Source organism: Phyllostomus discolor, chromosome 8, assembly GCF_004126475.2.
Source record: "Phyllostomus discolor isolate MPI-MPIP mPhyDis1 chromosome 8, mPhyDis1.pri.v3, whole genome shotgun sequence".
Taxonomy (NCBI): Eukaryota; Metazoa; Chordata; class Mammalia; order Chiroptera; family Phyllostomidae; genus Phyllostomus; species Phyllostomus discolor.
Window position 1 is genome coordinate 60,168,314 of NC_040910.2, and position 27,882 is coordinate 60,196,195.

At 42.9% G+C, this 27,882-nt stretch overlaps 1 protein-coding gene across 2 annotated transcripts in view; it reads right to left on the reverse strand.

The window, feature by feature from the left end:
- The window catches only part of TNFRSF13B (TNF receptor superfamily member 13B), a 43,085-nt gene extending 22,631 nt beyond the window's left edge, over positions 1–20,454 (reverse strand). For both annotated transcript variants that reach the window (XM_036032828.1, XM_036032827.1), the window contains exon 1: positions 19,824–20,454. The gene's annotated coding sequence lies outside the window, so the exon portion shown is untranslated. The remainder of the gene's footprint in view (positions 1–19,823) is intronic.
- Between the last annotated feature and the right edge of the window lie 7,428 nt (positions 20,455–27,882).

Genomic DNA, 27,882 nt, shown 5'->3' on the forward strand with positions numbered 1-27,882 from the left:
AGGAAACAGGTCTGGGAAAGGAATAGACTCTGGGAAGGAGGAAGGATCACTTGAGTTTTAGGGCTGTGAACTGGAGTCCAGGTGAGAACTGGCCATTGTTGGGGAGGCCATTGCTTGAGTTCACTGATTGTGAGACTGGCTGACAGAAAAACTTGCTGGTGAGCATTTGTTGAAATAATGGAGTTGTAGATGCCAATATTCTCTGTATGTTCCCGGGTTGCCTGGCTTCTTTTGGTTATAGGGTTGGGCCTGTTGTGTATCTGGGCCAGCAGAAGCCATTCCGAGTTGGTTCCTGGAGGGAGCCCACTGTGTAGATTTTAGCAGACTAGGGTATGTATAGCCATTATCCAATGCCTAAGGAAGTGTTGGTTTATTACTGTAATACCCTGTGGCCTATGTATGTTTTGGATTACGGGGAAAGGTGGCCCATGGGTGATTCCCTAGATCACCATACTATTATGCAACTGGAACAGTATTGTCAACAGTTGCATAAATGGGATGAAATCCACTATTTCAAGGCATTTATGTCATTGCATAACAGGGTCTCACCAGAGACAGAGGTCCACTTAATGGTGCAAAGAAGTCAAAGGCCCTTGAAATGCCTTCCTGACTGTATAAAGGAAGAAAAGGAGAATGAGGAAATAGGCCTCATTAATGCCCTAAATTCAAAAGACACAAATTTTATGGCAGGAGGTCTCCCTCTGTTGTCATCCCTCCCTCAGGCTACCCATGAAATAGGGCCTGAAGAGCCATTGGCCACACCCCTGTATGATGAAGGATGGGTCTCCCCCTCAAAGACCCATAAGGGTACCCAATTTGACCAGGGAGCCTCCCTATCAGGAACAAAGCAGTTTCCTTTGAGGCAGTATCCTATAGGTGGAATAAATCAGGAAGGCCAGCTGGATGGCTACTATTGGGCCCATACTCCATTCTCCACTTCAGACTTGCTGAATTGGAAGAATTCCAGCCCTTATACAGGGATGATCCTCAGAGAATGGCAGACCTTATCACCTCCATTTTTGCCACTCATCACCCAACACAGCCAGGTCTACAGGCTCTCCTCAATGCTTAGTTAATAGCAGATGCGGGACGGCTGGTTATAAATAAGGCTAATGAAAAGGCCCAATTCCCTTGGATCTCATTAGGATTCCAAGAGAATCCTAATGGGATCCCCAACCCAGCTGAGGTAATGCCCTTGACAGAGCCTGGCTGGAACCCAAATGGTGGGGACCTACCCTTCCTGGAACATTACAAAAAGTGTATTCTGGAAGAGCTTAAGGAAAGGGTGCCTAAGGCAAGGAGCCTGAACATGATACTAGCTCTTTGGCAAAAGCCAGATGAGGGCCCATCTCAAGTTTTAGGAGAGGATCTGTCAGACGTATGGAAAGTACACTTTCCAGAGTACAGATTCTCTGATGCTGATCCGTAGGCACCAGAGAATGTGCAAATGGTGAACATGACTTTTATTGGGCAAAGTGCCCTGGATATCAGAAGGAAACTCTGGTGTTTAGATGAGGCATTGGAAAGAATCCCTCTCAGCTAGTAGACTTAGCCTTTAAAGTCTACAATGCCTGGGAAGCAAGGAAGATAAAGCAGGCCATGATGTTCTTAGAAATAGGGTGGCGAGACCAGAGGAAGTGGTGGGACCCTAAAGACAAAAAAGAGGCCCACTAGGTGCTAATCAATGTTCTTATTGCAAGGAGGCGGACCATTGGAGAAAGGAGTGCTTGAAACTCAAAAGGGAAAGTAGGGGTGGAAACCCTCTTGGAAATGCTAAAAAGGTGAGGGGAGTCTGATGATGAATGAGGATGAGCCCAGGGGCTCTTTTGGACATCTCCCAACATAGTACTGTATCACCACAGGAGCCCCGGGCACAGTTGATGGTGGGGAACAAGCCAATTGATTTTCTTGCAGATATGGGAGCTACATACTCAGTGCTAAATACAAAAGTAACTAAGGAAAGTTCAGATACAGTAATGGTTACTGGAGTGACAGGACAATTACAAAATCAGGCATTCCTTCAACCTCTAGAATGCCATCTTTGTGATCGAAAGATCATACATAGTTTTCTCAACATGCCAGACTGCCCTATTTAATTGCTGGGCTGAGATTTAATTTGCAAACTTCATGCACAAATAACTTTTTCTCCTGAAAAGCAGCAACTATGTATAGAGGTCCTACTGGAAGATGCCCTCTAGCTCCAGGCGCTTCTGACCTGTCTGGAAGGCCCCAGAGGTGAACTCTTCCCACTTGAGATCTATGAACAGGTGGATCAAACCGTTTGGACTGATGGAACCCCAGGTAAAGTGGTTAACATCCAACCCATAAAAGTTAACCTAAAAGACCAGATTCCCATGGAAGAGGGGGCACAGATTCCCATGGAAGAAGTAGTACCCCCTCAAAAAGGAGGCTTTAGAGGGGATTCAGCCAGTATTTCAGAAGTTCTTAAAATCAAGGCTAATTCAGTCATAACAAGCTCCCTATAACACTCCTATTTTGCCAGTCAAAAACCCTCACTTGGATGAATATCAATTTGTGCAGGATCTTAGAGCCCATAAATGACATTTTTCAGGACATTCATCCTACGGTGCCTAATCCCTACACTCTGTTGACCATGGTGCCTGGAAATAGCATATGGTTTTCAGTTCTATACTTGAAGGGTGCCTTTTTCTGCATCCCAATAGACGAACAGGCTCAACTGCTGTTTGCCTTTGCATGGCAGGACCCAGACACAAAAGCCACACTCCAGTGCTGCTGGACTGTTTTGCTGCAAGGACTTAATAACTCTGACTACATCTGGTAAAGCCAATGACTTAAGGGATATTCGATTGAAATCAGGAGTTCTTCTACCATATGTAGATGACACATTGTACCTAGCAGCACCTATGAGGACTGTTTACTCAACACCATTGCAGTCCTAAATCATTAGCAAAAGGGGGATATAAGATATCACCTCACTACTTCCGGCCAAGATAGAGGCACAGGTAGACACACCGTACCTCCACACACAACCAAGATTGGAACAACAATAATTTAGAGGCAGAATAACACCCAGAACTGACAGAAAATTTATCTGAATGGAAGTCAGACAGCCAAGAAGTTAAAACAGACCTGTTCATCCAGACCCATAGGAGGGGCGGAGACGAGCAGCCGGGCATGGGTCACAACACGGAGAACAGGGAGAGTTGGGCGCATAAGGCAACCGGGAGCACCTAAGGCATCTGGGGTGCACAAGATAGCAGTGGGTGGACTCTGAGTATGAAAGTGGCAGCTGGCAGACCCAGTGAGGTGGCGATTGTGGAACAGGGCAGGGTGCACAACCCAGGACCCCAGGGAAGGGACTGAGGTCCCACAGAGAATGGAGCTACCACCATTGTTCCCTCTCGACCCTGCCCCCACATACAACGTCACAATCTAGCAACTGGGGTGCCCAACCCTGGTGAACACCTAAGGCTCTGCCCCTCACCATAACAGGAGCGGCCAGACCAAAAAAAAAAAAAAAAGAGAGAGAGAGAGAGAAAGATGGCTCAAAAAGAAGAACAAATCAGTGCCCCAGAATTCATCCTACTGAGTGACCAAAAGATAGCTAACCTATCAGATGCACAGTTCAAACCACTGGTGATTAGGAAGCTCACAGAATTGATTGATTTTGGTCGCAAATTAGATGAACAAATGCAGGTTACCATAAAAGAAATGAAGGAAAATGCACAGGGAACCAATAGGGATGGGAAGGAAACTGGGACTCAAAGCAATAGAGTGGACCAGAAGGAAGAAAGAAACAACCAAACAGGAAAGAATGGAGAAATAAGAATTCAAAAACAACCCAAGAAGCTTAGGAACCTCCAGGACATCTTTAAACATTCCAACATCTGAATTATAGGGGTACGGGAAGGGGAAGAGGTAGAGCAACAGATTGAAAATGTATTTGAACAAACAATAAAGGAGAACTTCCCCATTCTGGCAAAAGAAATAGACTTCCAGGAAGTCCAGGAAGCTCAGAGAGTCCCAAAGAAGTTGGACCCAAGGAAGAACACACCAAGGCACATCATAATTACATTAGCCAAGGTAAAAATGAAGGAGAGAATCCTAGAAGCAGCAAGAGATAAGGGGATAGTAACCTACAAAGGAGTTCCCATTAGACTGTCAGATGATTTCTCAAAAGAGACCTTACAGGCAAGAAGGGGCTGGAAAGAAATATTCCAACTCATGAAAGACAAGGACCTACATCCCAGATTGCTCTATCCAGCAAAGCTTTCATTTAGAATGGAAAGGCAGATAAAGGGCTTCTCAGATAAGGTCAAGTTAAAGGAGTTCATCATCACCAAGCCCTTATTTTATGAAATGTTAAAGGGACTTATCTAAGAAAAGAAGATTTTTAAAAAAAAACACGTATAGTAAAAGGACAGCAAACTCACAATTATTAACAACCACACCTAAAGCAAAACCAAAAGAAACTAAGCAAACAACTAGACCAGGAACAGAACCACAGAAATGGAGATCACATGGAGGGTTAGCAACAGGGGAGTGGGAGGATGAGAGAGAGGGGAAAAGGTACAGAGAATAAGTAGCATAGATTGTAGGTAGAAAATAGACAGGGGGAGGGTAAGAATAGTATGAGAAATGTAGAAGCTAAAGAACTTATAAGTATGACACATGGACATGAACTAAAGGGGGGAAAGTGGGTGGGAGAGGGTGTACAGGGTGTAGGGGAGTAAAGGGGGGAAATAGGACAACTGTAATAGCATAATCAATAAAATATATTTTTTAAAAAAGATATCACCTCACAAAGCCTAGATTTGCAAATAAGAAGTGGCATACCTAGGATTTCAACTGAAACAGGGATTTGTTGTAACAGTTCATTGTTACACTAAAAAATCCCAGAAAACTGAAGGCAACTTCATTGGTTCTTAGGGATTATAGGGTTCTGTGAAATTTGGATTCCAAACTTTGTACTCATAGCAAAACCACTGCATGATTCCTTAGAAGGACTGGACTCTGAACTTTTCAAATGGACAAGAGACTATCAGGTATCATTTGATACCTTGAAGGAAAGCTAGTTTCAGCTCCTGCCCAATTTGCAGAAGCCTTTCAAACTCTATGTTCATGAAAGGCAGGGAATCAAACAGGGTTTACTAACCCAGGCTCTAGGAAATATTCCCTGACCCATAACCTATCTCTTAAAGAAGTTGGATCACATGACAAAGGGATGGCCACCATGTCTTTAAGCAGGGGCAGCTACCTGTGACATTGCACAGGAAGCCAAAGATTTCACTTTGGGACAGCCTACTGTGGTATTGGTGCCATGCCAAGTACTAACTTTATTGTAACAGAAAGGAGGGTATTGGTTAACAGCAGGGCACATGGGGAAATACCAGGCCATTCTGTTGGACACCCAAATCTACCCTTCAGACTGCCACAACTTTGATTCCAGCCACTCTGTTCCCAGACACAGGGAAACTCAGCCCCCTACAATGACTCCTTGGAATTATTGACCACGTTTATTCTAGCAAGCTTGATCTACTGGACCAACCATTGGTGGCACCAGACTGGGAGCTGTACACAGAGGGAAGAAGTTTCATGGACAACAGCTAATGACGAGCTGGGTACACAGTAGTCAACTTAGACAAGGAGATAGAAGCCCAAGCACTTGCACCAGGAACCTCAGCACAGAAAGTTGAACTCATAACCCTCAGGAGAACCTTAGTATTGTCCCGGGGAAAGAAGATTAACATCTACATGGACTCCAAGTATGCTTTTATGGTAGTCCATGCCCATGGAGCAATATGGAAAGAGAGAGGACTCTTAACCTTAGGGAACAAGGATGTTAAACGTGCAGAGGAGATTTTACAATTGATAGAGACGATGAATCCACCAGACCAGGTTGCTATAATGCACTTCCCAGGATACCAAAAAGATGGTTCCCAAACAAGCCAGGGAAACCAAACTGCTGAAAGCAGCAAGACAAGCAGCCAGAGGGCCGCAACACTTAGAGGTTTTGATCACTTGCTTGGACTTGGCAAAATTTAAACCTCATTTCATGGAACAAGATGAGGAACAAGCCCATGAATGAGGGTTCACTAACACTGGTCCCAATTCTATGTGGAAGATCAACACCCCTGTATGATCTTACCGCCCAAATCTGCAGTGTATCCTATCCTCAAGCACCTACATAAAGGGACCCATTATGGAAGGGATGCTTTGATGGGCCTCGTTAGTCCACTTTTAAAGAGCCTCCATTTACAAAGGACCATTCAGAGGATTACCCAAGGCTGTCAGATACGTGCCAAAAAACAATCCTAAGATGGAACACACTGAAGCTAAAAAAGGAGCATAATATAAAGCATTACACCCATTTGAGGACTGGCAAGTAGACTATGCAAATGCCTAAAACCAGAAGGAATTTCAAATTTTTATTAGTTTTTGTAGACATTTTTCCAGATGGATAGAAGCACACCCCACCAGAACTGAGAAGACAACTGAGGTAGTGAAACTTAAAGAAATAATTCCCAGGTTTGGACTTCCTCACAGCATTCAGAATGACAATGGACCATCATTCACCTCCAAGATCTCCCAGAAGGTTGAATAGGCACTGCAAATAAGATTGTAACCATATGCATCCTGGAGACCTCAATCTACAGGAAAGACTAAGAAAATGAATCACACAGTAAAGAGGACCCTGGCAAAAATATTCAAGGAAACATATTTGCAATGGGACCAGGCACTTTTCATTGCTTTGCTCTGGATTAAGATAGCACCCAGAAGTGGGCTTAAGTTAAGCTCTTTTGAAGTACTTTATGGGAGACCCTTCCAATCTTAGTTCTGGGAATGCCCCCCCCTCCAGATTTGGAGCATGAGTGGAAAGTTAAGCAATATGCACAACATTTAGGGCAAACACTAACCATTCTGCACAAGTTTGCTCATTGCAGGTCTGCCTACCCATCTGACAAGCTCTTCTTACACCTTTTCCAACTGGAGGACCGAGTCATACTAAAGACTTGGAAGACTCAAGGACCTGAACAGCAGTTAGCCAAGCAATAGACTGGTCCCTATGATACCCTTCTGACAACACATTCTTCTCTGAAGCTCATGGGAATTAAGCCTTGGATCCACCACACACGAATAAAATGGGCATTGACCTGAGCAAGGTTTGAACCCTGCTGCTGTGGTTGATGCTGAAAAGGAAAGCTGGACCTGAACTGGAAGGAGATTTGAAATTTCTACTTCAGAAGAAGACAGCAGGGCCCAATGCAAAATGACAATGTTCCTTTACTTTATTAATGTGTTTGCATATTTAGGGACTTTTAGCTTGCAGATACTGAGTTTGAGTGTGGTCCATCCCATCATTAACGAGAACAAGGATTGAAAGTGAGTTATGGTTATCCCTAAGTGAGTAAGAAGGTCTATGAAGGTTGCAGAAGGTGTGTAGAAAGTTGTAAGGCATATAGAAAGCTTAAAAAAAGCAGGGGCTGGGGGGTTGTGATCCCCCCCGGGGAGGTAGAGGCCATAGATAGGTGTAAAATGTTTTTTGAAAGAAAAGAAACATCAGTGCTTGAGTTAAGTTATTTATTGCTTTAAGTTTTGTTTTGTTTCTTGCTTTCTGGTCATTTGGAAACTTGGGGAACTTAACAGTTTTGTTTATACTGAGAATCCTCCGTCTCTGCAGTTTGGATCCTCATGTCATTTGGACCTCATAAAGGTCATTTGCAGTACTGGTTAGCATGAGAACATGTCTTTGCCATTTGGTGCTTTGTGCCATCTGAGTATAACAAAAGTCATCTTGTGCCAGTTACAGCAGGCTGGGGCAAAGGATCATGTCTGCCATGAGACTAGTTGGTGAGAGCTTATGTCTCTGCCAGGATACCAGTGGACACACTGGTAGATGAGAGAATACCTCTACCATTGGGGCTTCATGCCACTGGTGCTGGGTAGAATCGAGTTGGGGTGAGAACATATCTTTGTCATTTGGGGCTTTATGCCATTTGGGACCTCGAAAATGTCATCCGGTGCTAGATAGAGCCAGCTGTGGCAAGAGAATGTCTCCACCATCACAACTTTGTGCCATTTGGGACATGAAAAAGGTTGTATGTGTGACCAGCTAGTGGGACCAGTTGGTGGGAGACAAGATTAAGGCTAATTTAAGTCCCTTCTCATTTTTTATTCTTTGTAATTGTTTTCTTTAAGATTTTATTTGTTTATTTTTAGAGAGAGGAGAAGGGAGGGAGAGAGAGAGAAACATAAATGTGTGGTTGGCACTCATGCTCCTCCTACTGGGGACCTGGCCTGAAGTCCAGGCATGTGCCCTGATTGGGAATCGAACCAGTGACCCTTTGGTTCGAAGACCGGTGCTCAATCCACTGAATCACACCAGCCAGGGCTGTAATTCAGTTTTTTGCTTTGGATTTTTTTGGTTTCTGTTTTGAAATGAAATTCAGGTCCCTAAGGGTTAAAACTTTACAATAGGTTAGGGAGTAAAGCAATGAAAGATATAAGGCATGGAAGTGTAATTTTGGCACATAATGGAAAGACAAGGATTTTCCTTTTTGCTTTGTATTTTTTCTCCCTACCTGATCCATCTAGAACTTGGCATTCTTAATAAGTAATGTTATAAAATTTTATTTGCATGAAACTGATAAGATGGGTTTCAAATTATGGTTTTTAATAACCAAGACTTTGACTGGAATGTCATTCCTGAAGAAGGCATGCCTGGGCTCTAGTTGTTACCAGAAAGCCTTGAGGAACTAAGATTGACTTTGGAAGCTAGGAAAAGCCCACTGGAGAAGTTGCCTGTTACCTTGTTTGGTCTTGTGGCTAACTGTCCTGTGAAGCTAGGAGTTCCTCCTGCCACTGCAACCCCCACAGATTTTTTTAGTCAAGAGGTTTTGAGGCTTTATTTCCTCCACACTGGAACCCTGGCTGCAGTTTGTCTAACACCCCAATTGTTCCTCCCTGTTTATCAGCATGCAGCTGTGGGGCCGCCTATTCTGCCGGCTGCCCATTCTGCCAGCTGCCACCTCACCCGCTCTGGTCCTCCAGCCACCGCCTTGCCATGAGTCCTCTCGCCCTGGCTGCCTATATCTGATCCTCCTACTGGTGTGGATGAATATTTCTTCTTTAACTCCTTGGTTGTCAGACTTGCATACAGTTCAATTTTCTGGCACCTCTGGTTAATTTTTGTTTCTAAATTTGCTGTTGTCCTTCTTTTGGTTGTGTGAGGAGGCAAAGTGTACCTTCCTACGCCTCCATCTTGGCTGGAGATGTCAAGAGAACATTTTAATGGTTGCCTGATGGGAAGGGGGCATGAGACTTGGGCAAAAATATGAAGAAATTAAGTAGTACAAATTGGTAGTTGCAGAATAGTCATGGGGCTGTAAAGTACAGCACAGGAAATAAAGTAGCCAAAGAATATATATGTATGACCCATGGACATGGACAATGGTGTGGGAATTGCCAGGGGGAATGGCAGTGGGGATGGGTGCAGGGGAGCAAAGGGGGAAAACTGGGACAACAGTAATAACATCATAATAAAATATAATTTAAAAAATAATGAAAAAATCTACAGTCATTTTAATTGATGCACAAAAACCGTTTCACAAAATTCAAAACTTTTTCATGATGAAAACACTCAGTGAAGTAGAAACAGAAGAAAACCTCCTCAACATGACAGAAGCCGTATATGAAACACCCATAGCTGACATCATATTCAATGCCGAAAGAGTGAAAGCTTCTCCCCTAAGAGCAACAAGACAAGAATACCTGCTTTTACTGCTTTAATCACCAGAGTACTGAAGCTCTAGCCAGAGCACTTAGGCACAAAAAAGAATGAAAGGTATCCACATAGGAAAGCAGAAAATAAAATGATCTCTGTTTACAGATAACATAATTTTACATGTAAAAATCTCTAAAAATCACACACAGAAATAACTGTTAGGCCTAATGAAAGAATTTAGTAAGCTGCAGGATACAAAAGCAACACACAAAAATAAGTTCCATCCTGATTTCAAAACTTACTGCAAGCTAAAGTAGTAATACTGTATAACGTGATACTGGAATTAAGACAGATACACAGACTGGTGCAATAAAATAGAACCCAGAAATAAACTCTCACATATGGTCAACTGATTTTCAGTGGAGTTGCCAAAACCTTTCAAAAGGGAAAAGACAATCTTTTCAACAAATAGTGCTAAGAACTAGATATGCACATACAAAAGGATGAAGTTGGACTCTTACCTTACAACATATACAAAAGTTAGCTTAAAATACATAAAAGACATAAACTTATGAGTTAAAACTATAAAACTTTTAGGAAAAAGTAGGGGAAAGTGTTCATGCATTGCATTTGGCAATGACACTTTGGATATGACACCTAAATAAACTGGACTTCATCAATGTTAAAAACTTTTGTGCACTAAAATATACTATCAGGAGAATGAAAAGACAATTCACAAAATGGGAGCAAATATTTGCAAATCATATCTCTGCTAAGGGATATCCAGAATATATCAAGAACTCTTAAAACTCAATTTCAAAAAACAAACAAACAAACACAAAACTCAAGTCAAAATTCCTCAAAAGATTCCATTCAACATTTCTCCAAAGAATATATATCATAGTCAATAAGCTCACAAAAAAATGTTCAACATCACCAGTCATGAAGAAAATGTAAATCAAAACCACAATGAGATACCACTTCACCACCATCACAACAACTATTATGAAAAAAGGAACGTGGAGGCTGGTCTAGCAGCACACAGGGCTCCAGGGACAGCGCCCTGCAGGTGTGAGCATTCCCCAGCGGTGGGCGCAGGGCGACTCTGCTGGCTGACAAAAGTGACTCAACCTGGGAAAAAGAGACCATCAGTGGCCGGGAGACATGACATCATCTGTGCCCTCCTCTTTCGGGCCTGTCGGGAGGAGCCTGCCGGGAGGAGCACAGGAGGCCGAGGCCGCCCGCCGGTAGAAGCTTCCACGGAGCCCTCCGAGGTGGAGCCTGTCGGCTGAAGAACCAGGGATGCAGGAAGATGGCAAGGCTCTTCGGAGAGAATAGAAAACTAGGTTGCCCGGAAGGGGAAACAAATAACAAGTTCGGAATCCCCAGTGCACCCAAGAGGCCCCCTTCGGCCTTTGTCTTGTTTTGTTCTGGGTATCCGACCAAAATCTTAGAGGAGCATCCCCCCTAGCCTGCATGAGGGCGATGCTGCAAAGCCCCAGGGAGTGACGCAGGGCCTTGGGGCAGGGGAGGCGCAGCCAAAGGAAGTGGGAAGGCGACTCCGCCCAAAGAGACTCAGGGGTGGGGTCGCTGTGGCTCAAGCTAAAGGCAAGCAAGGCCCAGGAGGCCGAGAAGGTAGCCTCAAGGCTGATAATGGCGAGAAAAAGAGTGAAGATGAACAGGAGGAGGAAGATGGTGATGATGAATAAGGTGATTGTTGCGCAGTTTTTTTCTTGTCTATAAAGCATTTAATCACCCTATACACAGCTCAATCTTTTTAAAGGAAAACTTTTGAAATGTAAGGCTGTGTAAGGGTTGTTTTTATACTTACTGCACGGTGTCTTTTTCCGTCTGATGAACACCCTGTCAAATGTGACCTTAACACGGCGCTTTCCCTGTGACATCCTAGCTGCTCGCGCCCCGTGGGGGCTGGCGCGCCCACAGCCTGGAGTGGGGAGCAGGCGCTCGCAGGGGCGTGGCGCCTGTCAGGCCTGTGTGAGCGTGGCAGTTTGTCCGGCCGTAGTTCTCACAGATGCAGCTTCTACAGAATTATTCTGTACACTGAAGATGACTCGGTAATTCAAAACGAAACAAAACGAAACAAAACAAAACCGTTTTGTTGACATTCTGAATGCTTCTAAGTTAATACAGTTTTCTTTTTTAAAAAAAGGGGGAAATAGCAAGTGTTGGAGAGGATGTGCAAAATTGGAAACCTCATGAGAATGTGAAGACATTCACATTATAGAAGACAGTTCAGCGGTTTCTCAAAATGTAAAATGGAACTGCCATGTGACCTGCCAATTCAACTTGTAGGTGTACATACAGATGCCTGTGCACCAATATTTATAGCAATATGATTTACAATAGCCAAAAAAGTACAAAACTGAAGTGTTTATCAACATGAAAGCATAAATAAAATGTTATATATACATGTATGTTAGAGTATTATTCAATTATTCAAGTGAAGTACAGACACATGGTACAACTTGGATGAACCTTGAAGACATCATGCCAAGTAATATAACCCAGACAGGTAGGGACAAATATTGTATAATTACACTTCTATAAGGCAACTAGAGTAATGAAATTCATAGAATTGAAAAGTAGATTAGAAGTCACCAAAAGCAAGGGAAAGATGAGAATTTGGCATTACTGTTTAATGGGCACAGAATTTATGTTTGAGATGATGAGAAAGTTTTGGGTATAGATAGTGGTGGTGGTAATACGATAGAAAGCATGTACTTAATGCCACTAAATTGCACACTTATAAATGATTAAGTGGTAAATTTTGTTACATATATTTTACCACAAAAAAGTGAACCAAGAAGGAAAAAGAAAGTGGAACAATGCTGCAAATTTATGACAGAAACTTATTTTTAGTCTAGAACAATATATATTATCAATCAAGTATGGGTCAAATAAAGACATTATGAGGAATACAAGATCTCAAAAATGTTATCTTCCATCCACACACCATTTCTTAGTAAGCTACTGGAGTATGTGTTCCATCAAATCTAGGGAGTAAATCAAAAAAATGAAGAGGGGGCTAAAAACAGGACCCATCTTGGCAAAGAGGTGAATGTAGAAATCCTCAGAATGATGGAGAAAGAAGTCCCTAGGGACGGCTGCTTGTGGGTGTGGAGGGAATCCCATCCCAGCTAAAATAAGAGAAAAGAGGAGGAATTTCTCCAATGAAAACCTGGGAACAATAGATAAGTGAGGATGGTTGACCAATTGACAGGCTGAATCTGTCACAGAGCTGACACATACAGAGAAAATTGAAGAGTTACCAATTCCTGGGAAATTATAGTAAATGTGAACAAAATTTACATTATCATAAATAAGTAAACAACTATCAAGGAGTAATTCAGAGGCTCTGAATTATGTCTACTACAGCATAGTTTTCTCATTTGCATGAGGACAGACAGATCATTGTCAAGGAACAAAGGCAACAACAGAGCTTCTAGAGATGGGAATGACAGGGGCAACTGCAGAACTTTTTAGATTCTGAAGTAAACTGATTAGCTGGCAGCAAAGGAAGCAGTCTATGAGCCCCCTGGTTGGCTAGGGGGATCCAAGACACTTTTGGTTGCTTACAGACTCTCTGGAAAACCCTGAGGGTGTTAATGTGGGCAGATGTGTCAGGCTGTCTGGCTGTAATGTCTGCTGGTCCTCCCACCTCCATCTGGGGTCACCATGTCCACCATAGGGTCAGCCCCACTCCCTGCAGCAGAGTTGTTCATGGTCTCTGTGGATCTAACTCAGCATTGTGCTGTGAGACACTGGGTGGAGGGGAGGTAAAGTGTATGCAATGGCAATATAAGAGTTAAGCAAGACACTTCCAGCCAAGATGGAGGCATTGGTAGACACACTGTGCCTCTTCACACAACCAAAAGAAGGACGACACAATTTAAAAAACAAAAAACAACCAGAACTGACAGAAAATCAAACTGTATGGAAGTCCGACAACCAAGGAGTTAGAGAAGATACATTCATCCAGTCCAGTAGGAGGGATGGATATGGGCAGCCAGGTGGAGAGGCCTTGCAGCAAGGCGGTGGCTAGCAGACCCAGGGAGGTGGAGGCTGGAGGAGTGGGCGGTCCCACATTCAAGTGCAGATAAACCGGGAGGAACAACAGGGGAGCAGGACAGACCATGCAATCCAGGGTTCAGTGAGGGGAAATAAAGCTTCAAACCACTGATTGAAAACACCTGTGGGGATTGAGGGGCCAATGGGAGAAACTCCCAACCTAACAGGAGACTTCGTTGGAGAGACCCACAGGGTCCTAGAACATACACAAGCCCACCCACCTGGGAATCAGCACCAGAAGGGCCCAATTTGCTGGTGGGTAGCGGGGGAAGTGACTGAAATCTGCAGAGAGAAGAGTAAGCACCATTGTTCCCTCTCAGACCCCTTCCCCACAGAGAGCATCACAGCGCAGCAACGTAGGTTGGCCCACCCTGGTAAACACCTAAAGCTCCACCCCTTACTAAGCAACAGGCACATGGAGACATAAAAAAAAAAAATGGCTCAAATGAAAGAACAGATTAAAGCTCCAGAAAAAATATAACTAAGTGATGAAGAGATAGCCAACCTATCAGATGCACAATTCAAAACACTGGTAATCAGGATGCTCACAGAATTGGTTGAATTTGGTTGCAAATTAGATGAAAAAATGAAGGCTATGCTAAGTGAAATAAGGGAAAATGTACAGGGAACCAACAGCAATGGGAAGGAAATTGGGACTCAAATCAATGGTGTGGACCAGAAGGAAGAAAGAAACATCCAGTCAGAAGAGAATGAAGAAACAAGAATTCAAAAAAATGAGGAGAGGCTTAGGAACTTCCAGGACATCTTTAAACATTCCAACATCTGAATTATAGGAGTACCAGAAGGAGAAGAGGTAGAGCAAGAAGTGGAAAATGTATTTGAACAAATAATAAAGGAGAACTACCCCAATCTGGCAAAGGAAATAAGACTTCCAGGAAGTCCAGGAAGCTCAGACAGTCCCAAAAAAGTTGGACCCAGGGAGGAACACACCCAGGCACATCATAATTACATTAGCCAAGGTAAAAATGAAGGAGGGAATCCTTGAAGTAGCAAGAGAAAAGGAGACAGTAACCTACAAAGGAGTTCCCATCAGACTGTCAGATGATTTCTCAAAAGAGACTTTTCAGGTAAGAAGGGGCTGGGAAGAAGTATTCCAAGTCATGAAAGGCAAAGACCTACATCCCAGATTGCTCTATCCAGCAAAGCTTTCATTTAGAATGGAAGGGCAGATAAAGGGCTTCTCAGATAAGGTCAAGTTAAAGGAGTTCATCATCACCAAGCCCTTATTTTATGAAATGCTAAAGGGATTTATCTAAGAAAAAGAAGATAAAAATATGAACAGTAAAACGACAGCAAACTCACAGTTATTAACAACCACACCTAAAACAAAAACAAAAACAAAAACAAACTAAACAAACAACTAGAACAGGAACAGAACTACAGAAATGGAGATCACATGGAGGGTTATCAACAGGGGAGTGGGAGGGGCAGAGAGGGGGGAAAGGTACAGGGAATAAGAAGCATAAATGGTAAGTAGAAAATAGATGGGGTGGGTGTTAATAATAGTATAGGAAATGTAGAAGCCAAAGAACTTATATGTATGACTCATGGACATGAACTAAAGAGGAGGGAATGTGGGTGGGAGGGGTGTGCAGGGCAGAGGAGAATGAATGGGAGGAAATGGGACAACTGTAATAGCATAATCAATAAAATATATTTTTAAAAAGAGTTAAGCAAGAAATCAATTCATAATGTCTAAAATTGAAAAGTCAAGAACTAGCAGTGTAAGCATATATTCTGAGAATCTATGAGAGTGAACCCAGCAAAGCCACGAGGAACAATGGTTGGGAACTACCGACTATGTGTCCCAGGTTGAGCACTCCCTAGCTGTGTAGCCTTGGGCAGAATTTCACCTCTTTGGAACTTGGTGTCCCTGTCCATAAAGTGGGACTGCCATTGTGAGCATTGTATAAGTGGCAAATGCTTGACCTTTCATGGTAGCAAGCGCACACCAGTAAAGGCATAGCCCCTCAGAGCTCTTGCATTCATTGACATTACCCTCCTCAAAATATGATGTGCTGTGTTTGCCAAAGCCTGGGTCTGGGTCAGGAAAAAAATAAAAGGGCCACAAGGGCCTAAGACAATTTTGTCTCTTTCTCCACAGTGGTCTGAGGGGTATTGTCCCCATGAGAAGGAGCAGATGGATGACAGTATTGGCTCCTCATTCTTGATCTTCACAATTTTGCCAAAAAATTCTGTCAGTGGGACTTGAAAAGAGAGGATAGTAAAAAGCTTTGAGACAGGAGGAATTTCTCATCCAATCTTTGAGTGAACACAATGTGAGCTATGTTGTCACTGGTGGGGTGCAGGCAGGAGGGGATCTCAGTGGGGAGGTGGGATGTAGGCCCTGGAGGAGGCCACAGACCCAAACCTGGGTGACACAAGAGAATTGGCAATGACCATTTACAACCTCACTTTTATCAATTATGAAGAAGGGGGAGGAGATAAATAAGAGGTGGCAGTGGGGTGGGGCACAAGAAGGAAAAGGAGGGAGGGGAGGAGAAGAAGGAAGAGGAAAATGTGGATTTTTATTTAAGTTAGTTGTATATGTTTTCTCACCAGGCTTTGTTGAAATACTGAAAATAGCTCTGAGACCTGCCCTTGTCAGCCCCCACTCTCACCCAACATTAACTCCAGAGATTGGAGGGGTGAGCCTTCCCATGCTAGATCTAAAGTCAGAACTAAATTATTGAATAGGTCCTGGGAGAACAGTGAAGGCACTCTCTCAGCTTTCTGCCTGTTGTAATTTTTACCTCCTGTTAGCTGATTTTGACAATGGATTTGCCACAGTTCAATGACAGATGTGTGTGAAAGCGACAGAACCTGTGTGATGACAATACAGCTGAGTCACAGCCAGGTTGCCCTGGGAAAGGGCATGCAAAATGCAGAGTGTAGGCTGGCCTTGTGCCTGGACAAAGACATGATTTGTCTTTGTGCCATTTGTGCCAAATGGTAGTTAATATTCTGATGTAAGTGGTATAAAATATAATTGATTACTTATAATCAATTATATTGCCTCAAACTAGTACTCCAGACCTGGGACCTGCTCCTGGAATCTCAACTTGTAGCTCAAGCATCAAGAATTTCCCCAGAGCTGCTTTGTTACTTTGCCTCTCTTCTGAGCTGTCTCACAGGTACTTTCCTGGATGATCATGTGGCCTGAGAACCCACAACCTAGTCATGTGTCTTGTTTTGTAATTTGACAGTTGAGGGTATAGCTCCTCTGGCTCCTTATGCTGTGTCATTCCTCTCTGCATCCAGTGCCTTCCATAGTACCAGGCATAGTGCAGGTCCTTCATATGTGCTCACACATAGTTGTCCTCAGTAAAGACTTGTGAAATCAGAAGCCATCCTGGTTCTGGCACTGTGCTACAGACAGCTGGACCGGGATACTATTTGAGTTCCATTTGGCTCCCTCCTCTGCTTGATTTCCCTATCCACATAAAACTTAGGGGAACTTTGGCTGGTGTGGCTCAGTAGTTGAGTGCCAGCCTGTGAATCAGAGAATCGCTGGTTCAACTCCCAGTCAGGGCACATGCCTGGGTTGTGGGCCAGGTCCCCAGTAGGGGGCATGCAAGAGGCAACCACACATTGATGTTTCTCTCCCTCTCTTTCTTCCTCTCTTCCCCCTCTCTAAAAAATAAATAAAATAAAATATTCAAAATAAATAACAAAATAGAACTTAGGGGGAAGGATCCTTGATACAGACAAAGTGACTGGGCCAGAAACCAGCACAGAAAATAATTTCTCTTAGATTAAAAAAGAATAGCCCAGTGATTTCAATGTGTAAATAGAATAAAATTATTTTTGAAAAGGCTATCTAACTATGACCCCAAATCCAAAATCTGTAAAAGAAAATATTGATAAAATAGACTACACAAAACAAACAGCCCAACAAAAACTTCTGCATGGCAAAACAAACAAACAAACAAACAAACAAAAAACACCTTAAGCAAAATCCAAAGACAAACAGAAAATGGGAACAAAATATTTACAATTCATATCTAAAGACTAAACAAAAAGGAAAAGACCAGCTACCCAACAAAAAATCAGGCAAAGGCAATGAACAGATAACTCACAGACAAGGAAAAACAGCATAAAGATGCCTGGTCTAGAGATAAAACAATTCAAACCACACAGACACTATCTTCCACCTAGTAAATTATTAAAAATCCAGATGCTTAAAGACACCTGTGGCAAGGTCACAAGGAATGTGGCAGCCTCATTATTATGGAAGAATAGGAAATAGGAGTGACCTCATGAAGGACAATTTGTCAACATTTGTCAAAATTACTGATGTATTTACCCATTAATACAGTGATTAAACTCTGGGATTTGTCCCAAAGTGCAAAATGATAAATGCATTGCAGAAATATTTGTAATGACAGAATATCAAAAATAACTTAAATGTCCATTAATGGGGGGTTGACTGAGTAAATTATAGGAAGTTTATAATTGGACTATTGTACAGTTATATAAAAGGAATAAGAAGGCTCTCTGTGTATTGCTAGGGAAAACACTCCAAGATGTATTAAGTGGGAAAACAAAACTAAAAACAAAACAAAGTACTGTTATAACAACATGGCTTATAAGCTCCCTCCCTGCTTTCCTTCTTTCTTTCTGCAAAAAGGAGGAAAATTTTAACCTGTTAATTGATATGTTGTTATATACATAGAGAAACACTGTAAGAAATCAAAAAACAATGTTTTGAATAAGATATTTCAGAATAAATTTAACAAAAAATGCAAACCTTGTACACTGAAAACAATAAAACATTGTTGAAAGACATTAAAGAAGGCCTAAATAAATGGAGTGACCCTCCATATTCATTGATTAAAGATTTAACATTGTTAAGATGGCAGTACTCCCCACATTTTTCTACAGATTTAATGCAATCCCAATAAAAATCCCAGTTGGCTTTTCTGCAGAATTTAACAAGCTAATCCTAAAATCATACAGAAGTGCAAGAGACCTAGAAGAGCCAAAACAATCTTGAAAAAGAAAAAACAAAGTTGGAGGACTCACACTTGCCAATTTCAAAACTAACTACAAAGCAAGAGTAAAATAAAACAGTGTGGTACTGGAATATTGATAGACAGATCAATTAAATAGAATTGAAAGTCCCCAAATAAAGCCTAACATTTATGTTCAATTTATTGTCAGCAACGGTACCAAGATAATTCTCTGGGAGAAAACAGCTTCTCAACAAACAGTGCTGAGACACGTCCAAGAGTATGAATTTGGTCCCACCTCTACCTCAAACCATATACAAAAATTAACTGACAGTGGATCATAGACCTAAATGTAAGACTTAAAAGCAGACAATTCTTTGAAGAAAATAGGTGCAAACTTGTGGATTAGGCAATTATACCAAATGCCCAAATGATTAAAGAGAAAACGAAGAGATTGGACTTCATCAAAATTAAAAACTTTTGTTTCACAGAACAGCAACAAGAAAATAAAAAGACAATCCACAGACTTCGAGTATATACTTGCAAAATGCATATCTGATAAGAGATTTGTATTTAGAATATATAAAGAACTCTAATAACTAATAGAAAGGACAAATTGTTAGACAGGACAAGAATCTCAAGGTCTGGGCCATTCTTACCAAACAATATTCTCACCAACTGTTAAAATGTAGCACAGTATTTTACAGACCAGCTGTAACTGGATGAACTTGACAGGAACCCAACCCAGTAAGTATGGTCGATGGAAATCAATGTGTAATTGCCCAAATAGTGCTTACCAGCAATGGCTAAGCTCCCTTCTGGGATGCAGAGCTTTGGGTGTGAATACCTGCTCTCCTTTACTTGCTGAAAGTAAACAAAACTACCTTGCAACAAGCATGTCTCTTTTCTGAATAGAGCACCGCAAGTGGTGAACCCTTTGAGTTCAGTAACAGATTTGGTGACAGTGGATGGGACTCTTAAAAGAACTCCCTCTGGGCCTGTGGGGGCACTTGGAGGAGCAGTCGGCAGTGACAGCTCATCCAGGCCTTACTCACCTGCGTCTTCACTGGACCGGGAGTCTGTTCTATGGGAGACTCCCCCTCGGCACTGAGCATGGGAGCTTCAACAGCGAAGCAGAGTGGCCACCTGAACCTCTTCTGTGCAGTGCTTCAGCAGGGGAGAGGGTAGTCACTTTAAGTAGCGTTTCTATTCCCGTTAGGGTTGTCAGAAAGGTAGTTTCAGTTCTGGTGTGCGCTTGTTTCCGGTTGGTCAGGCAGAAACTGTCTCCGGGATGCCATATTCAGGGCCTGACCCGAGGGTTGAGGGATGTCTGCAGGGCAATCCAAGACATTCTCAATAACAAAATCTCTGGTCTGGTTGTCTGATTGTCTGTCCTGCAGGAGATGGATTTTGTCCTTTGTGTGGACATTTGTGTTTGCCTTGTCTTATATGTAAATGTGCCGGCTATGGGAAAATTAAATTTGATAACTGATTGCAGCCCCTGGAGTGTACTCATTCTTCAGAATTAGATAAAAAGAAGTCTGTTTATTTGACTTAAAGACCTTAAGCTGTACATAAATTGAGAAATATGACGAACAGGTCAATGCTAGGAAACCATCCTGTCAGGGCAGCCCTGCTCCAGGCTGGGAGTCCGCTGTGCATTAGGGAGGCACTGTTTTCCAAGTGCAGTGTTACGGGCTGACCAGGGATGGCCCTGCCAGGAAGCCCAGAGTGGGGCAACCTCATGCTTTGTCCCAGCAGAGGCAGCCATGGGGGCTAGGAACAGAACACCGCTCTGCCAAGTGTGCGCTGGGACAGAGACAGCTGTGGGGAGGCCACACCACCCAGAGTGGTCCTTTCAGCAGACTGGGTCTGCCCTGTGGCAGGTGAGCCAGGCAGCCTGGCCTGTCCTCTGCCTCCCACAGGCCCACGTGTCTGGGACCTGGGGCCAGCCTTGGGAGGCCTTCTCAGCCCAATGGCTCCAGGAGTCCAGACACCAGACAAGGAGAGGAGCCAGGACCTGGGACTGCAGTAGGGGGTGAGTGCTGTGCCGGCGTCTGCAGCTGGACCGAAGTGAGACGGGGCGGCTCCTCGTGTGAGCAGCCCCTGCCGCATGGCTGACTGTCCTTACTTTTCTGTCTCATGACAACCTGTGCCTGCACCTCTTTCCTGTCTTCACTCTCAGTCCTGAGCTCCTATTGTTTCCAAACTGGGGACAAGGGGTGATGGAGCTGCAGTCTGTGAGAGGTGGGAACTGTGGGCTGTACATACCTCAGGTGATCTGCTCTTCTCAAGGCTCGTCCCAGTGCCTGCTACACAGTCGGTTTGGGGGACAAAGAGGTTGCCAGTGAGTGGTTCTCTCTCCCTGAATCCTGATTTTCAGAGGGGTGATTGCCTCTGAGCTGCAGCAGTGTAGCCGGCTAACTGGGGGACGGTGTCTAACAGGATGTCTGATCACAGAGGGCCCTGTGCTGTGTGGGCCGGGACAGGGTGGCCTCACGTGTGTGGCCTTATTCTCCTCCCGTCTGTGTGTGATTGTGTGTACACGCACAGAGCTTTTGTTCCCTGGGAGAGTCTGCTGCCCTCACAGGGGGCTCCTCTGTGGTGCACTGTCCCAGGGGAGCGGATGCAGAAGGCTGTGTCCAGCCTCCCTCCCCAGGCCCAGATGCCTTACCAGGTACATTTCTTCACTCGGCCACCTGGCAACAAGCGTCAGTATGGCTGAGAAACCATGGGATGCCGACTGCATGTTGTGTAGACCTGTCCCATCTGGTATCTCTTCCCCCTCTGGGGTTACTGGGCTTCATCCACTGGGCTCGCCCTCTCCACAGGGTCACTTCCTGCCCAGATCCTACCTGTCCTAGCAGCTCAGTAGGTGACCCCTGAATAAAAACCATGGCTCGGTGCCCTGAATTTTATGGGAAGAGATTCAAATATGATAGCACCTCCCCTTCACTCCCTTGCTGGCTCCTTTGTCCTCAGGGGGGCTGTCACCCTGGTCTATCTTGCTCATTGAAGCCCCACCAGAGTGTGAGTTCGTGGGTGGCAGGGCCTCCGTCTCCTTGGCTCTTCCTGCTGCTGCCTCACCCTTTATGATGCATTTCTCCTGTTAGAGTAGAGCTCTTTTCAAGCCCTTCTGTCCTCAGGACCCCCAGAACCTAAGGGGCCCCAATGCTTCCATAAGTCAGGCAGCCAGAGATTTTCATGGCTCCATATCCAAACACACACTCCATCCATGCTCAGCAGGAACCAGTTACAGAGGGATGGCCCCCGTCCCTATTCCCTCAAGAAAGAGATGTGAAGTTGCAATTTCAAGATGGCAGTGGAGATGGTGGTGGAAGCTACACTTACCTCCTCCTAGGACCAAACTGGAATTACAGCTAAATTAAAGAATGATCATCCTGAATAACTAACTGAAGACTAGCTGAAGAGGAGTCTTATTACCAAAAAAATTTATGGAAGAAGTCACACTGAAACTGGTAGGAAGGGCAGAGATGCAGAAAGGACTGGCCCCACTCCCACAGGAAGTGGCTGAGGTTCCAGAGGGATATCTCCACTGTGGGGGTCTCTATGAGAAGTTTGGGGTGTAAACCCAAAGCAGGGCTCTATAGCCAGGCTCTGAGCCAGGAAGGTGCCCACATAACATCTGGCCGTGAAAATCAGCACAGATTCTTTCCACCAGGGAGAGATAGAGTCTGTGAAAGCCACAGACACCTACTTAAAGAGCCAATGCACAAAACCTGTTTGTAGCCACTCACTCTGGGCACCAGTGGAGGGAGGGCAGAGCAGACTAAAGTCATATGAGGAGAGACTGGGGTTTGTGTTTCTGGGGAGAAAGGTGAAGGAACAGCCACCAGGCTCCCTGTGCTGAGTCACTCTCCCATACTGCAGACACCATCTTTCTTGGCTGGAACACTTGCTTCTATGTGGCATCAGCCTGGGAGAAAGAAATAGCCCTAGCCTCAGGGCTCAATCTTGCCCCACCCTACAGAGCTTGGGCCCTGCTGAGGAGTCAGCTGCCTTGGCCAGGGTGTAGAAGTCTGGGTAGATTAAGGGGGTGTCAGTGACTGACTTGTCCAGCTTTTGGGTGCAGTCATTCCCCCGACTTTCCTTGAACCTGACTAGCACATTCACCACATTGCTGATTCAAAAGAACTACCTCCCAGCTTCCAGCAGACTCAATGTCAGGGCTCTGAAGGCCCTACCCACCTGACTCCTAGTGGCTGTGCTCTGCTGAGGCAGGGGCAAAATCTGGGACAGACTGAGTTCTGTGGCACTAGGGCAGAGACTACACCTACCATTTTTTCTGAAGCCTGAATGGCACCTTCCTCTCACAGGAGATCCACAAGCCCCATCCTCCCACTGGATGCTCCTTCAGTGACTGAGCCTAACAGGCAGCCAGCAGGTGGGTGACGACAGATCTTGAGGTGCCTTGGGACTTTGCTGACCTGTACCAGGGCCTGGTGCTGGTAAAACCTAGCTTTGGTGTGCAGTTTGGTCCATTTCACAAGCATCCAAACCCAGCAGATGTAGCCACAAACTGTGGATAACTCTTAACTCCAAACAGGTTGCCAAGGCCCAGACACACACAGCGTCTGGCACTGGCCTGCACCAAAATACCTCCCAAGAGGCCCAGAACCAACATACCCCAGTGTTGCTTCAGACAACATCAAAGCAGGATCCAGTAAGCTTCACAAAGAGCATATCCAAAGGGAGAGCTCAGCAGGCACTAAACCTAGCTGAGGTGAATTCATGTATAGTGGTCAGCACCTGCACAGTATCTCACACACTGGGTCAGGGTTGAGCCTCACAGTCAGCCAGCCTGAGAGTTGATTCCACACACAAATGAGCCAACAGCAATAAAGACTCAATTACAATAGGAGGGTCCATATAACTCACAGAAGGGATATTCCTCAAGCACTCAGTTCAAATGATCAAGGAGACCGCACTACTAGGTCCCACAGGACACCTGTTATATAAGGCCACCCCACCTAGACTTGGAGTCATAGAAGATCTACCTAATGCATAGAAACAAACACAAGAGGCATCCAAAATTGGGAGACAAAGAAAAAGGCACCAAATGAAAGAACAGGAGAAATCTTCAGAAAAAGAGCTAAATGAAATTTAGGTAAGCAATTTATCAAATACAGAGTTCAAAGTAATGGTTATAAACATATTCAAGGAACTTAGTGAGAACTATGACATGTGCAAAAGGACATAAAAGCCATGAAAAAGAACCAGCAGAAATGAAGAATACCGTACCTGACATCAAGAATACACTGGAAGGAATAAAAAGGAGGTTGGATGAAACGGAGGATAAAATGAGTGATTTGGAAGACAAGGTAGAAAACAACACACAATAAAAACAGCAGAAAGTCCAAAGAACTAAAAAGAAAGAGGGTAGTTTAAGGGACCTTTGAGACATCATGAAGCATAACAACCTCCACATCATAGGGGTGTACCAGAAGGAGAAGAGAGAGAGCAAGGGATTGAGAACATATTTGAAAAAAATAATCACCAAAAACCTTCCTAACCTGGTGAAGGAAAAAGACACATAAGTCCAGGAAGCACAGAGAGTCCTAACCAAATGAACCAGAGAGATCCACACCAAGACACACCATAATTAAAATGGCAACAGTTAAAGAGAGAGTCTAAAAAGCAGAAGAGAAAAGCAGTTAGTTACCTACAAAGGATCTGCCCTAAGACTGTCAGCTTATTTCACAACAGAAACCTTTCAGAATAAAATATTCAAAGTAGTGAAAAGCAAGGACCTACAACCAGGACTACTTTACACAGTATCATTTAAAATTGAAGGAGAAATAATGAACTTTCCAGAAAAAAACAAAACCAAAAGAGTTTATTACCACCAAACCAGTATTACAAGAAATGTTAAAGGGCCAGGTTGAAGAAGAAGGAGGAATAGAAAGGGACAGGGAAAGGGAAGAAGAAGGAGAAAGAAGAACAAGTTGAAGAAGATGAAGACAAGAAAAAGGAGGAGGAGGGGAGGAAGAAGAGAAGAAGGGGAAGAATGGGAAGAGGAAGGAGGAAGAGGAGAAAGAGGAGGAGGGGGAGGAAAAGCAGGTGGAGGAAGAGGGCAAAGGAGAAGGAGAACAAACAGAGGTAGATAGTTGAAAAAATAAAATGGCAATAAACACATACCTATCAATAATCACTTTAAATGTGAATGGTTTATATCTTCAATTCAAAGACATAAAGTAGTTGATTGGATAAGAAAAGAAAACTCATATACTCATATATTCTGTCTATGAGAAACCCACCTCAGAACAAGATACACAAAGACTAAAAAAAATGGAAATATATTTCATGCAAATGAAAAGAAAACCTGGGGTATCAATATATCTATCTGACAAGACAGACTTTAAAACAAAGGCTACAGTAAGAGACGTACAAAGACACTACATAGTGATAACGGGAGCAAGCTAACAATAGGATGTAACCCTTGTAAACTTTTATGCACCCAACCTAGGAGCACCTAAATATGTGAAGCAAATCTTGATCGTCAGGAATACAGTCATAGTAAGGGATATTAACACACCATTGACATCATTGGATAGATCTTCTAGACAGAAAATCAGCAAGGAAGCACCAGCCTTAAATGACACACTAGATTAGATGGATTTAATTTATATCTTCAGAGTATTACAACCCAAAGTAGAGGAATATACATTCTTTTCAAATGCACATGGAACATTCTCTAAGATAGACCACATGTTAGAGTGCAAAACAAGCCTCAATAAATTTCAAAAGATTGAAATCATATCAAGCATCTTTTCTGACTTTAACGGTACGAAACTAGGTATCAATCGCAAGAAAAAAACTGAAGAACACACAAGGACATGGAGGTTAAATAACATGTTACTAAATAGTGAACGCATTAACAATGAGATCAAGGAAGAAATCAAAAGATACCTACAAGGACCCAAGTAAATGAAAATGAGAACACAACGACCCAAAATCTATGGGACACAGAGAAAGAAGTCCTAAGAGGGAAATTCAGAGCATATTAGGCCTATTTCATGAAACAAGAAAAAGCTCAAACAAACAATCTAACTTTACACTTAAGACAACATACAAAACCCAAAGTGAGTAGAAGGGAGGAAATAATAAAGATCAAAGCAGAAATAAACAAAATAGAGTCTAAAAAAGGTCAATGAAGTCAAGAGCGGGTTCTTTGGAAAGATAAATAAGATTGACAAACCTTTAACCAGGCTCACCAAGAAAAAAAGAGAGAGAACACAAATAAATGAAATCAGAAATGAAAAAGGAGAAATAACAACTGACACCAAAGAAATGTAAAGGATTGTAAGAAAATATTATGAACAACTATATGCTAACAAATTGGGCAACCTGGAAAAAATGGATAAATTTCAAGAAACATACAATCTGAATATACATACTACACCTACTGAAATTGAAGCATTAATCCAAAAACTTCCAATAAACAAAAGTCCTGGACCAGATGGCTTCACACGTGAATTTTACCAAATATTCAAAGAAGAACTAACACCTCTCCTTCTCAAACTATTGCAAAAATTTCAAGAGTAGAAAGACTCCCAAGCTCATTTTATGATGCCAACATTATTCTAATTCCAAAACCAGACAGAGACACAACAAAGAAAGAAAATTATAGGCTGATGAACATACATGCTAAAATCCTCAACAAGATATTAGCAAAACAGGTCCAGTAATACATTAGAAAGATAATGAATCATAAGCAAGTGGGGTTTATTCCTGGGATGCAAGGTTGCTACAATATCCACAAATCAATAAATGTTATAGACCTCGTAAACAGCATTTTCTGCAGCAAATACCTGCAGAAAAAGCATTTGATAAAATCCAGCAGCCATTTATGATAAAAACTCAGCAAAGTGAGAATAAAGGGAACATACTTCAACATAATAAAGGCCATATATGACAAACCCACAGCCAACATCATACTCAATGGGCACAAACTAAAAGCCTTTCTTTAAAAAAATGAAAAAAATAAAAAGTTTTTCTTTCAAGATTAGGAACAAGACAGGGATGTCCTTTTTACCATTCTTATTCACACAGTACTAAAAGTCCTAGCCACAGCATTCAGACAAGAAGAAGAAAGAAAAGGCATTCAGATTGGAAAGGAAGAAGAAAAGCTGTCATTATTTCCAGATTACATGATACTGTATATAAAGAACCCGAAAGATTCCATCTAAAAACTACTAGAATTGGTAAGTGAATTCAGTGAAGTAGCAAGATACAGAGTAAATATCCAGAGATCAGTTGCAGTTTTATACATCAGTAGTGAAGTATCAGAAAGGGAAACTAAGAAAACAATCCCATTTACAATTGCTTCAAAAAATATAATACCTAGGAATAAATTTAACCAGTGTGTAAAAGACTTGTATTTGAAAAATTATAAGACACCAAAGAAAGAAATTGAAGAAGATACAAATAAGTGGGAGCATATACGCCATGTTCATGAATAGAAAAAATTAATATCATTATAATGTCCATACCTTTAGATTCAGCATATGTTTAGATTCAATGCAATTCCTATCAAGATTCCAATGGCATACTTCACAGAACAAGAACAAATATCTCAAAATTTTATGGAACCATGAGAGACTCTGAAGAGTCACAGCAATCTTGAGAAAGAAGAATAAAGTTGGAAGAATCATGCTGACTAATATCAAACTATACTACAAAGCCAAAGTAATCGAAACAGCATTGGTACTGGCATAAAAACAGACTATAGATCAATGGAACAGAATAGAAAGACCAGAAATGTCTCTATAGTTAATTACTTGACAAAGCAGGTGAAAACCTACTTTGGGGTAAAGGTAGTGTATTCAATAAATAGTGCTGGGAAAAGTGGACAGATGCATGTAAAAATATGAAATTAGGCCCTGGCTGGCATAGCTCAGTGGATTGAGTGCGGGCTGTGAACCAAAGTGTCGCAGGTTCGATTCCCAGTCAGGGTACATGCCTGGGTTGCAGGCCATGACCCCAACAACCGCACATTGATGTTTCTCTCTCTCTCTCTATCTCCCTCCCTTCCCTCTCTAAAAATAAATAAATAAAATCTTTAAAAAATATATGAAATTAGACCACCTTGTT